This window comes from Antechinus flavipes, chromosome 1 (genome assembly GCF_016432865.1).
Source record: "Antechinus flavipes isolate AdamAnt ecotype Samford, QLD, Australia chromosome 1, AdamAnt_v2, whole genome shotgun sequence".
Lineage (NCBI taxonomy): Eukaryota > Metazoa > Chordata > Mammalia > Dasyuromorphia > Dasyuridae > Antechinus > Antechinus flavipes.
In genome coordinates, this window is record NC_067398.1 from 180,127,053 (window position 1) to 180,140,521 (window position 13,469).

General features: G+C 35.1%; 1 long non-coding RNA gene across 2 annotated transcripts in view; it reads right to left on the reverse strand.

Moving 5' to 3' along the window:
• Positions 1-5,324: 5,324 nt before the first annotated feature.
• LOC127551649 (uncharacterized) overlaps positions 5,325-13,469 on the reverse strand; it is a 92,724-nt gene continuing 84,579 nt past the window's right edge. For both annotated transcript variants that reach the window (XR_007951152.1, XR_007951148.1), the window contains exon 6: positions 5,325-5,511. This is a non-coding gene — a long non-coding RNA (uncharacterized LOC127551649). The remainder of the gene's footprint in view (positions 5,512-13,469) is intronic.

Genomic DNA, 13,469 nt, shown 5'->3' on the forward strand with positions numbered 1-13,469 from the left:
GATATATATTTTTTCTTTTGAGGCAATTGGAGTTAAGTGACTTGCCTGGGATCATATAGCTAGTAAGTGTTAATTGTTTGAGGATGGATTTGAACTCAGGTTTTCCTGAACCAGGGCTGGTGCTTCATCTACTGTGCCATCTAGGTGCCCTAACTAGGTAACTTCTAAGGCTCTTTTAAACTCTTAAGATTTGCTTTTTCTGTGACATTACCAGGCCTGCTGAAATAACAGATTCTGGAAGACAAATTACCTAGGTTTACAACCAAGAATTAACTCAGTGAGACTCAGCATCATCTTTCAAGGGAGGCTATGAATCTTCAATGAAGTAAGAGACTTTCAATTATTTCTATTGAAAAAAAAATAGAACTAAACAGAAAATTTAATCTATAAGAGTAAGAGAAACATAGAAAGGTAAATAGGGGAAAATGTGTATTATTTGAAGGTTAAACTGTTTACATACCTAAAATGGGAAAAAAATATTTGTAACTCTTGAGAATCATATCTGTAATTGGAATAGATAGAGGGGGCCGTCACATGGACTGAGTATGTGATTGTGAATGGATTCTGATATGATGACATCAGAGAAAAAGACATTAAGAGTTGAAAAAAGTCTGTATTGGAGAAAGAGGCAAGGAGAGACATAATGGGGCAAATTAGATCACATGAAGAGGTGCAAAAGACCCATTACAATAGAGGGGAAAAAAGGGAGCAGGATGAGCATTGTCTGAAGCTTGATCTCATCAGTTTTGGCTCTAAGAGGGAATAACTTAACCATTCAGTTGGGTATTGAAATTTATCTAAGCCAATGGAGAAGTAGGAGGAGAAAGTGGTAAAAAAAAAAAAAGGGAGCAACAGGATAGAAAAGAAGACAGAACATTAGGGGAAAAGGTAAGAGAAGAAGGGAATGGAAGCTAGTGAGTGGGGTGTATTAAAAAACCAGAAGAGGGGTTGTGATAGGAGATAAGGCAGTGGATGTGATGGGTAAAAAAAAAAAACAACAACAAAACACTGTTAAGAAGAGGGTGGAAAAAGAGAACAAAAGTATATATAGGGGAGAAAATAGGATGGAGGGAAATACAGAGCTAGTAATTATAACTGTGAATATGAATGGGACAAATTCCCCCATAAAACAGAAGTGAATAGCAGAGTAAGCATCACCAGGCCTGCTTGTACCACTAGCAGCCTAGTTACTATCTGGGCTAATGAAAGTTTGACCAGTTTCTGTTTCTACCTGACCCTTATTTTAATCTATTGTTGGAAATCCTATCTGGCTGAAGAAAAGTGACTTCTGTGATGCTAATCACTCCAGCAATTTCCCTTACCACCTTTACTTTTATTATTCCACTTTGCCTCCCCTCCCCCCCAATTTAATAGGAGAATGTTATGCAAATTGTTCACTCAACAAACACTATACATGTTACTTAACTGTGTTCCTGTTTAATGATATCTCCTAAATAGATACTACATTCTAATTGGTTCTTCTTTTTTAAATTTATTCTCATCCCTTCAAAGACTCAGGCTATTTAGCTTCGCCAAGGCATTAGAGACTGGAGGGCACTTTATAGATTCTTCTGTTTAGTATTTAAAATTCTTTACAATGTGACTTCAACTTATTTTTCTAGGCATATGATGCATCATTCTTCTTCTTTTACTCTGTGGAACAGTGAAAGTGACCTTATTTACAAATGACATTTTCTCTCACACTTCTGTGCTTTTGCATAGACTGTGACTCCTACATGTAATACCCTTCTTCTTTACCTTCATACTATGGAATCCTTAGTTCCTTCAAAATGAAGCTCAAATACCAGCAACTGAGACTTTTCCTCATTTTTCTTCCACTCCTCACCTAATTAAATTATATTTATTTTGAATACACTGCGAATATACTTATTTGAGTTTAATCTTTCACAATGGAATATAAACCCCGAGAGTAGTGACTGCTTAGATTTTATTTTCACATTATCCTCCTATAGGAAAGTGTCCAACACAGAGAACACTCTTCATAAATACTTGTTCATTGACTTCATCTAAACATCTAACTTAAGAAAAAAAGAAAATTGAGATCTAAAAAATTTAAATAATTTGAGTAAGGTCATACAGCTTCCACTTTTTGGTATCTAAATGAGAGTAAAGTCTGAAACTTTTAGAAGAAAAGGGGATTTTGCTTTAGTGGGGGGACTCCTTTAGGATCTGAGTTGAATGCCCAAATGAAATTCCTTACCATAGATAAATGATACTTTAGAGGTATCCTGAGTCAAATCATATCTGCCAACAGGATCCCCTGAGGATTATTTTTTTAATGGGTATAAATGATCCCTTAGTGTGATCTGAAAAACTACCATCATTGTGGCTGCGTCAGAATTGTGGGAAAATTCTAGAGAATTAAGCACATTGGGAATTTTCCTTTGTTTAAAAACTCAAAAACTTTTGCATTAGCTAAAAAAATAGCATAATATCATTCTATAGTTCTCAATGAAGAAATATTTTTTAAAATATTAACTTCCAATTGCCTTTAAAACTTATTGAAGGAGGAAAAATGCTGTAATTCTGTCAATGATTTTATATGAATAAATGAATGAAAGAAAAAGTATTATTAAATACCTACTATAAGATTGGCAAATAGGATAGGTGACTGGCAGTTTGAATTAATGTGAAGAGCACCGAATATGAAATTGTGATAACTTGGTTTGATTTCAGTCTGCCCCACATCAATGTGACTTTGGGTAAGTCACTTCCCCTCTGGAAAATTAAATTTCCTGATCCAGAAATAAAGGTTGATGATCTATAGGGTGCCTTTCAATACTAAATGCAGTGATCAAATCAATTCCTTCAAAAACTCTTCTGGAGTGAGTTGGAATCACAAAGAAACTCTGGAAACCATTCCATGGAACAACAGTTTCTTATCCTTGGGGTTAGGCTGCCAAGATCATGAGGACAGTCTACTACCAGTTCAAGTCAGGAAAGTGAATCAGTTTTATTTGAATCATTTTAGGAAAATTCTGAAGATCACCTGGTAGGTTAAGATACTAGACTCTTCCTTTCTTGACCTAAACTGCCAAACTTTCCAAATCTATGGCAGAGGCCATAGCTCTTTTAGACTGGCTGCATTGTTCAAATGCCAAATGTATGCTTGCCAAAAAGAATATTTTATGGAGAATTCACACAGGGCAAGCACTCACAAAGTGGTCAGAAAAAGTGATACAAAAAGCAAACTCTCAAGGTCTCTCCTAAGAAATTTAGAATTGATTAAAAAGACATAGGAGACACTGGCACAGAACTACCTATCATAGTGTGCCCCCATCACAGAAGGTACTGTATTCTATGAGCAAAGCAGAATTTAATTAACTCACAAGAAATGGAAGATGCACAGTTAAACAATCTATCCCAAATGTGCATAGGGACTATTTAAGTCTGAACTGTAGTAGAACATTCCTAGCTTGCATTTGTTTGATCAGCCACCACAGTTGGATACTCTGTAACATGACTAACATAGTGATGCCATTTTGGTTCTCTTTGAGAACAAAGAACAATAACTATTAAGGAAGCCCATTGTTTGCATAAACATTTATTCTTATCCTACTCCTGTCACCAGAAATTGAGTTATATTTATTTTGAATACACTGCGAATATACTTACTTGAGTTTAATCTTTCACAATGGAATATAAACCCCGAGAGTAGTGACTGCTTAGATTTTATTTTCACGTTATCCTCCTATAGGAAAGTGTCCAACACAGAGAACACTCTTCATAAATACTTGTTCATTGACTTCATCTAAACATCTAACTTAAGAAAAAAAGAAAATTGAGATCTAAAAAATTTAAATAATTTGAGTAAGGTCATACAGCTTCCACTTTTTGGTATCTAAATGAGAGTAAAGTCTGAAACTTTTAGAAGAAAAGGGGATTTTGCTTTAGTGGGGGGACTCCTTTAGGATCTGAGTTGAATGACCAAATGAAATTCCTTACCATAGATAAATGATACTTTAGAGGTATCCTGAGTCAAATCATATCTGCCAACAGGATCCCCTGAGGATTATTTTTTTAATGGGTATAAATGATCCCTTAGTGTGATCTGAAAAACTACCATCATTGTGGCTGCGTCAGAATTGTGGGAAAATTCTAGAGAATTAAGCACATTGGGAATTTTCCTTTGTTTAAAAACTCAAAAACTTTTGCATTAGCTAAAAAAATAGCATAATATCATTCCATAGTTCTCAATGAAGAAATATTTTTTAAAATATTAACTTCCAATTGCCTTTAAAACTTATTGAAGGAGGAAAAATGCTGTAATTCTGTCAATGATTTTATATGAATAAATGAATGAAAGAAAAAGTATTATTAAATACCTACTATAAGATTGGCAAATAGGATAGGTGACTGGCAGTTTGAATTAATGTGAAGAGCACCGAATATGAAATTGTGATAACTTGGTTTGATTTCAGTCTGCCCCACATCAATGTGACTTTGGGTAAGTCACTTCCCCTCTGGAAAATTAAATTTCCTGATCCAGAAATAAAGGTTGATGATCTATAGGGTGCCTTTCAATACTAAATGCAGTGATCAAATCAATTCCTTCAAAAACTCTTCTGGAGTGAGTTGGAATCACAAAGAAACTCTGGAAACCATTCCATGGAACAACAGTTTCTTATCCTTGGGGTTAGGCTGCCAAGATCATGAGGACAGTCTACTACCAGTTCAAGTCAGGAAAGTGAATCAGTTTTATTTGAATCATTTTAGGAAAATTCTGAAGATCACCTGGTAGGTTAAGATACTAGACTCTTCCTTTCTTGACCTAAACTGCCAAACTTTCCAAATCTATGGCAGAGGCCATAGCTCTTTTAGACTGGCTGCATTGTTCAAATGCCAAATGTATGCTTGCCAAAAAGAATATTTTATGGAGAATTCACACAGGGCAAGCACTCACAAAGTGGTCAGAAAAAGTGATACAAAAAGCAAACTCTCAAGGTCTCTCCTAAGAAATTTAGAATTGATTAAAAAGACATAGGAGACACTGGCACAGAACTACCTATCATAGTGTGCCCCCATCACAGAAGGTACTGTATTCTATGAGCAAAGCAGAATTTAATTAACTCACAAGAAATGGAAGATGCACAGTTAAACAATCTATCCCAAATGTGCATAGGGACTATTTAAGTCTGAACTGTAGTAGAACATTCCTAGCTTGCATTTGTTTGATCAGCCACCACAGTTGGATACTCTGTAACTTGACTAACATAGTGATGCCATTTTGGTTCTCTTTGAGAACAAAGAACAATAACTATTAAGGAAGCCCATTGTTTGCATAAACATTTATTCTTATCCTACTCCTGTCACCAGAAATTGAGTTGGTAGAAGTATTGGAAATTTTGCTCACTCTGAACACAGTGAGCTACTTTGCACAGCATCATGGAAGAAATATTAGACCTGCAGTCAAAAATGTCAGTTTGAACTTTGACTCTCAGACTTGATGAAGGCACATCATTTGACCTGTGGGATCCTCAGTTGCTGCATCTGTAAAAAGAAGCTAATAACACTTATATGTTCTACCTTGCAGATGTGTTGGGAAGAAAGTGCTTTGTGTATCATAAAACATTAGGAAAAAAAAGGATTATTAGTATTGCCCTTCAAACCTCCCCATAGACAAACATCATGCTAGTTTTTCACTTCATTAAATAGTTTTCTAATTTCATTTTTTATTCAGTTCCATGGTTCTCATGCTGACTTCCTCCCTCTTGTCTGTTTTTCATATTAAATTTCAGTGTGGACCTCAGACATTTATAAAAAGTCTCAGACTAAAATTGCATTAGAATAAACACAGGGGGACTCTTGAATGCAAGAAGACAAGCCCAGGGGAGCTCAATTAGATTCTATCCTTAAGTCTATAAACACATCTGCACTCCCCTCCATCTCCGCCCCACAACCTCTGAATACATTCCAGAATAATCAGCAACAAATGTAGGTAATGAGAATGTGTTTTCATTGTGTTACACAGAGCCCAGGAACTTTACCTTATCTTCTCCCTCTTTTGATTTCTTCCCTCCTTCAGTTTCCCCAACACCTTGGAACACATACTTTCCTGTCCTCTTTTTTCTGAATTTGACTTGAATAGAGACAACTATTTATATTAGCCTGTTTTACCAGCAGCCCCACCGTATTTTTGCTAATACCAAAGTGCACATTCTTTGCACATGCTATAATATGTAGCAGCCTAGCATCATGCCTAGATTCCATTTGGTGGGCCCAGCAGGAATCAGGTGGAAGGGGATGTCTTCCTCTTTTTTAATTTCTTTTTTTAAAAAAAATATTTAATATTTTATTTTCCCCTAGTTACATGTAAAAACAATTTTGAACCTTCATTATTAAACCTTTGAGTTCCAAGATTTTTCTTTTTTTTCCTCCACAGCCCTTCCTTCCCTGGGCCCATTGAGAAGGCAAGCAATTTGACACAGGTTATACGTGTGTAGTCATGAAAAACATTTACATAATACTCATGCTGAGAAAGAAAACATAGAGCAAAAAAAAAAAACTCAAGAAAAATAAAGTAAAAACAAGTGTCCTTCAGTCTGTTTTTAGACACTCTCAGTTCTTTCTCTGAACTTTTTCATCATAAACCTTCTGAGTTGTCTTTGGAATTGTGTTGAAGAGAACTAAATCATTCATAGCTACCATCTTACAATATTGCTATTACTTTGTATATACCACATTTTACTTTGTATCAGCTTATGTAAGTTTTTAAGTTTTTTTTGAGAGCATTCTGTTTATCATTTCTCATAGCACAATAATATTCCATCATAATCACATTTCACAATTTGTTCAGCCATTCCACAATTGATGGACATCCCCCTCAATTTCCATTTGCCCCCAGAAAAGAGCTGCTATAAGTATTTTTGTATACACAGATTTTTTCCTTTTCATTTTTATCTCTTTGGGATACAGATCTAGTAGTTACTACAACTTAATAGTGATATTGCTAAGTCAAAGGCTATGCATGGTTTTAGAGCACTTTGAACATAGTTCCAAATTGTCCTGTGGAATGAATCAATTCACAGTTCCACCAGTAGTAAATTCATGTCTCATTTTTCTCACATCCTTTCCACCATTTGTTATTTTACTTTTCCTGTTCTATTAACCAAACTTATAGGTGAGGTAGTACTTTAAAATTGTTTTGTTTTTCATTTCTCTAATCAATAGTGAGTTAGAATATTTTTTCATATGACTACAGCTATTTTTGATCACTTCATGTGAAAACTATTTGTATCTTTTGACATTTATCAGTTGGAGAATGTTATCTATTTAAGAAATGAGATCTTTATCTGAGAAAATTGTAATTATTCCCCACAATTATTATTGCTAACTATATTTCCCTCCATCTTATTTCCCCCCTTTCCATTTATTCTATTATTTTATTCCCTCTCTCATTTCAACCTGTGCCTCCTTAAATATTTCCCAATCTTCCCTTCCTTTTGTCACATATACTCTTTTTTTCTTATTCTCTCCTCTTCTTACTTTGCCATTGGGTAAATTAGAGTTTTATGCCCAATTGAGTATGTATGTTAGTCCCTCTTTGAAACGATTCTAATGAGAGTAAGGTTCATCCACTCCTGCTCACTCCCCATTCTTCTCCTCCACTGTAAAAGCTTTTTCTTGTATCTTTTGTGTGAGATACTTTGCCCCCTTATACTTTTCCCTTTCCCTTTCTCTTAGTATATTCAACTCTCATCCCTTAATTTTTTTTAAAAAAAGATTTCATCCCTTCATATTCACCTGTATATACTCTCTCTCTCTCTCTCTCTCTCTCTCTCTCTCTCTCTCTCTCTCTCTCTCTATATATATATATATATATATATATATATACTCCTTCTAACTGGCCTAAGTTGAAAGGTATATATAAGTTCTTATGAGTAAAAGTATCATCTTCCCATCTAGGCATGTAAATAGTTTAACCTTATTAAATCCTATACGATTTCCTTTTCCTTTTTGTTCTCTTGAGTCTTGTATTTGAAAGTTAAATTTTCTATTCAGTTCTGGTCTTTTCATAAAGAAAGTTCTCTGTTTCATTGAATTCCCATTTTCCCTTGAAAGATTATACTTAGTTTTGCTGATTAATTGTAGATTGATTGTAATCCTAACTCCTTTGTTCTCTGGAATGTCATAGCCTAAGACCCCTGATCTTTTAAGGTAGAAGCTGCTAAATATTGTGGTTCCATAATACTTGAATTGTTTCTGTCTACTTGGAATATTTCCTCTTTAATTTGGGAACTCTGGAATTTATCTATAATTCTTGGGCATTTTTGTTTTGGGATTTCTTTCAAAAGGTGATTTTTTTTTCAATTTCTATCTTATCCTCCTGTTTTAGAATATTAGGAGAGTTTTTCTTGATAATTTCTTGAAAGATGATTTCTAGGCCTTTTTTCTTAGAGTTTCATTCTCTTTCAGGTAATACAATAATTTTTAAATTATCTCTCCAGGTCAGTTGTTTCCCCAATGAGATATTTCATATTGTTTCTATCTTTTTCATTCTTTTGATTTTGTTATATTATTTCTTGATTTTTCATAAAGTTATTAGCTTTTATTTGCTCAATTCTAACTTTTAAGGAATAATGTTTTTTTCCATGAACTTTTGTACATCCTTTTGCATTTGGCCAATTCTAATTTTTAAGTTCTTTTTTTCCTACAGTGAATTTTTGTGCTCTCTTTCTATTTGGCCAATTCTGCTTCTCCTCATTGGTTTTTTGTACTTCCTTTACAATTTGGCATGGTCTGTTTTTTAAGGTGTTATTTTCTTCAATATTATTTTTTTCTGTGAGTATATATGTCTCCTTTACTAAGTTATTGACTTTTTTCCCATAATTTTCTTGCATCACTCTCATTTCTCTTCTTAATGTTTCCCCTTCCTGTCTTACTGAATTTTCAAAATCCTTTTTGAGCTCTTCCATGACTTGAAATCAATTCATATTTTTCTTGGAAGTTTTAGATATAGGAACTCTGATTTTGTTGCCTTATTAGTACATGTTTTGATCTTCCTTGTCACTATAGTAACTTTCTATGGTCAGAATTTTTTTTCTGTTTTTTTTCCCCTCCTCATTTACCCAGCCTATTATTTGATTTTTAAAATTTTTCTTAAAATAGGACTCTTGTTCCAGGATAGAGGGCATATTTTCCCAAGCTTCAGGGATTTTGTATAGCTGTTTTCAGAGATGCTTCTAGGAGACCTGTAAGTTTGCAGTTCTTCCAAGGTGATATGATCTAAGGTGAAGTGTTTACTATTTTCCTGACCTGTGCTCTGATCTGTGAGAGACTTTTCTGCCCTGGAACTGTGAGGAGGGCTCATGATCAACTGTGGTTGCAAACTCTGGTCTGCTAATGTTCTTCTTTGCCTTGGGACTGCCACCCAGGAATGCCTCAGAGTCCTCCCTCAGTGTTAACAAAGAGAACCTTGAAATCTTCTGACCACTTGTTTGACCCTTTTACTCTCTGTGGACTGAAAGCTCCAGAAGCAGCAGCAGCTGTTTACCTTTCCTGCTTACCTTCTAAATTAGCTAGAAAATTGTTTCATTATCTTTTTGTTAGTTCTTCCACTCTAGGATTTGTTTAGAGTCATTATTTAAAGGTATTTGGAGGGGAGCTCACGGGAGACCCTATCTTTAGTCCACTACCTTGTCTTTGCCTCTGGAACTCTGTCATTGTCTTTCTTTACACAGCCTCCTCCTTCAAACAATCTCTTTAATCTTCCTACCCATTCAATAATTCTGATAATTCAGGGACTGTGGGTCTTTTCCTATTGGAAATGGGTTTGAAGTCAGCATCCAGCCAGAAAGATGAGAGGACCTTACCATATGTCCTGCCACCCTTAGGCTCCCCAGACCTTGCCATTTGTCGTTCCAAGTGCATCTTAAGGCACAAAACAATGACAATTGTTCTACAGTTGAACTTTTAGCATCACCACACCTTTTTATCTAACTTACAGCTGAAACCTCTATATGTGTTTTCTTTCTTTTTCTTGCTTACAATGTGAGCTCTTTGAGGTTTAAGACTACTTTTCTTTTCTATTTATATCACCAGATTTTATATATACTTGGAATATTTATTTAGTCATTTTAATCATAACTTCATTTGGGATTTTTTTTTTTGCAAAAGATAATAAATTTATTTCTCTAGATTATTTTATAGATGAGGACATTTAGATAAATAGGTAAACAGATGACTTGTTCAGGGTAATTTAGCTAGTGAATGAATCTGGCCAGATTTGAATTCAGATCTTCCTGATTCTAGACTATTGCTCTATCCATGGAGCAACCTAACTACCTCCAAGGCAAACAAAGATTAAATGAATTGTCCAGGAACAAATGGCTAGTAGTGATCTATAGCCAGATTTGAACTTAGGGATATGAGACTTTCTGACTCCAACCCTAGCACTCTGTCTATTGTACCACAAATTGCCAACTAACTGACCAATAGTAAGAACGTAATAAATGCTTTTTTGTTCATTCATTCATTCCACATTTACAGCTTTTTCCATTTAGGGAAGAAGTGGTACAGTAAGAAGAGATCTTTCCTCTACTGATAACTTAGAAATTATCATCATGTTGACTAAATGTTAATCATATCAAATTAATTCTTATATAAAGGTCTATCTATTGAAAAAGATGATGAAGCTTTCAGTTGGCATATCTCTTGAATATATTTCTCTAGATGTGAAGATGTTAATTCAGTGAGGGGTAGAAAAGGATGATCCTTCTCTGTAGTAATAATGTTAGGGGAGACCCACATGGAGAAAGAGAGAAAGAGAGAAAGAGAGAGAGAGACAGAGAGAGAGAAAGAGAGAGAAGAGAGAGAGAGAGAGGAGAGAGAGAGAGAGAGAGAAGAGAGAGAGAGAGAGAGAGAGAGAGAGAAAGAGAGAGACAGAGACAGAGAGAAACAGAGACAGAGAGAGAGAGAAAGACAGAGAGAGAGAGACACAGAGAGAAACAGAGACAGAGACAGGGAGAGAAAGAGAGATAGTGACTGAGACAGAGATAGATACAGAGAGACAGAGAGAAACAGAGATTACTGAAAAGAGATCAGACTTGGTTGTTTGATTTGACATGCTCAGGGAAAAGAGGAGAAATGTGAAATGTCTAATTAACAGTGATGTGTAGTTTATTTCTGACCAGGAATAACTATTAGTCCTCTATAACACTTCCTGATGACTGTTCTAATAGCAATATGTTAACCTTCTGGATTTTGTTCTAGAATCTTCTAATTCAACAATCATTTAGGAAACTCTCAATCATGAAACATATATGATCTGAAGGTGACTTACTAAAACTCTCCTATGGTTTACCAGAAGAAGCAGAATACTAACTGGATTTGACATTTTGGTCTTTTTGCTGTTGAGTGATTTTAGTTGTGTCTGACTCCTTGTGACCTCATTTGGGGGTTTCTTCACAGAGATGCTGGAATGGTTTATCATATCTTTCTCCATTTAATTTTACAGATTAGGAAATTGAGGCAAACAGAATTAAAATTATTCAGGGTTACACAGTAAGTGTTGGAGGCTGGATTTGAACTCAGACCTTCCTAAGTCTAAGGCTGGCACCATCCACTGTGTTATCTGGGTGCTCTGTTTTGACCTTGGGTTATGATTTATTTTCTATAGCACAGCTCCCATTTTACTTGCTTTTTGATATGTCAGGTACATGTATAATAATTTGGATGATCAAGTGCTCATTTTATGGATATTATAGACTTCATCTCAAAGTACAGTGCTTTTTGATTATCAGATTAAAAAACTCTTAGCTTTGTTTGTTAAAAATAAAATCATTATTTATTTTTAACATTGATTTAAAATAATGACTCTTCCCCTCTTTAGTTCTCTCCATTTATAAGGCCATGATGGCCCACTAGCACCCAGGACACCCCAGAATCGGCCGGAGTCAGGACATCTTCTCCCTCCTAGAATCCTCTGTATATACCAATCATTGAGCCAGCGCAGGATAGTGAGGAGGACCATTTTCCAAGCACATGCCCATAGAGTATTGTCCAATCAGTAATTAGCCCTAAATGCTTGAACCAACCTCAGTGCAATGACTCAAGAGTTTCAGCTCTCTACACAAGGCGAACAACATATTAATTATATGTATTTCCATATTGGCTATGTTACAAAAATGCAGAAAATAATGAAAAATTTAAAAAATATATTCAATCTGCATTTTGAGATCAGTTTTCTCTCTGGAGGTGGATAGCTTTTTAAAAAATCATATGTCACTTAAAGTTGTCCTAGATCATTTTATTGATCAAAATCACTAATGCTTTCCTAGTTGATCATCATGACAATTTTACTGTTATATATTTGCTGGGTATAGTATTCTAGTTCTGCTCATTTCACTTTTTTATCTTTATTGTTAAGAAATAAAGAAACATGCTTCCTTCAGATGTAGTGTACTTGATATTTGGAAAGCTTAAAGGTAATTGGCTAAGAATATCACAAGGTGACGTGAAAGATGCTCTAAATTTGGATCCAGGAAGATATAGACTCAGATATTGCCTTCTATATTTCCTAGTTCTTGTCACTGGAAAAGTGTCTTATCCTTCATTTCTTACTCTGCAAAGGGAGATATTACTTATGCCACCTTCCTTAAAGGATATAGAAGGATTTTGTAAGCCCTAAAATGCTACATAATTGTGCAAATCATTTTAAGCAGTAATTATTCATGTCAGTCAGTGATATTAATTGAGCACCAACTTACTGTTTCTTGAAGACTGGGCTAGACATTATTATAGGAGGTTTCTGAGATACAGCATCTGTTCAAAAGGCTTCCAAAGTAACAAGCAGGGAGGCACCCACATAGTTATAGAAAAAAACTGAAGACAAAAAAGACTGAAGGAATACAAAATAAAGGAAGTATCAGTTACGGGAGATTAAATAGAAAATGAATTTTGAGCAGAACTTAGAAGGCAACACTGGCATAGAATCAGAACCCCAAATTTATCTCACCCACTCCCCCATGAAACAATAATCCCTCTTCTATATTCTTGAAGGGTGGTCATCTGATTTCTGCTTAAAAACCTTTCAGTGGTGAGAAGCCCATTCTCTTTTTGAATTTTTCTCATGGTTGAGAGTTTTTCTTTATATTGCCTTATAAACCAGCCTCTTGTAACTTCCCCACTTGGTTCTTCCTAGTTTTGCCCTCAGGAATCATTAAGCAGAAAATTCTGATCTCTTTTACACATTATAGTTCCACAAGCACATGAAGACAACTCACAATTCCTTCTACCCTCTAGCTTTCCTCAAAACCAAGAATTTGCAGTTCTTTCACATGATTCCTTCATGGCATGGTTTCAAGTCTCTTGACAATCTTGGTTGTTCTGTGAGCTCAATAATGTCCTTCCTAAGATGTGGACCCAGAACTAGATGCAGTATTTCCATCAATATAATCCAAGATATTACATTAAATACATGAGAATTTGAACAGAGGTTCAAAAAGATC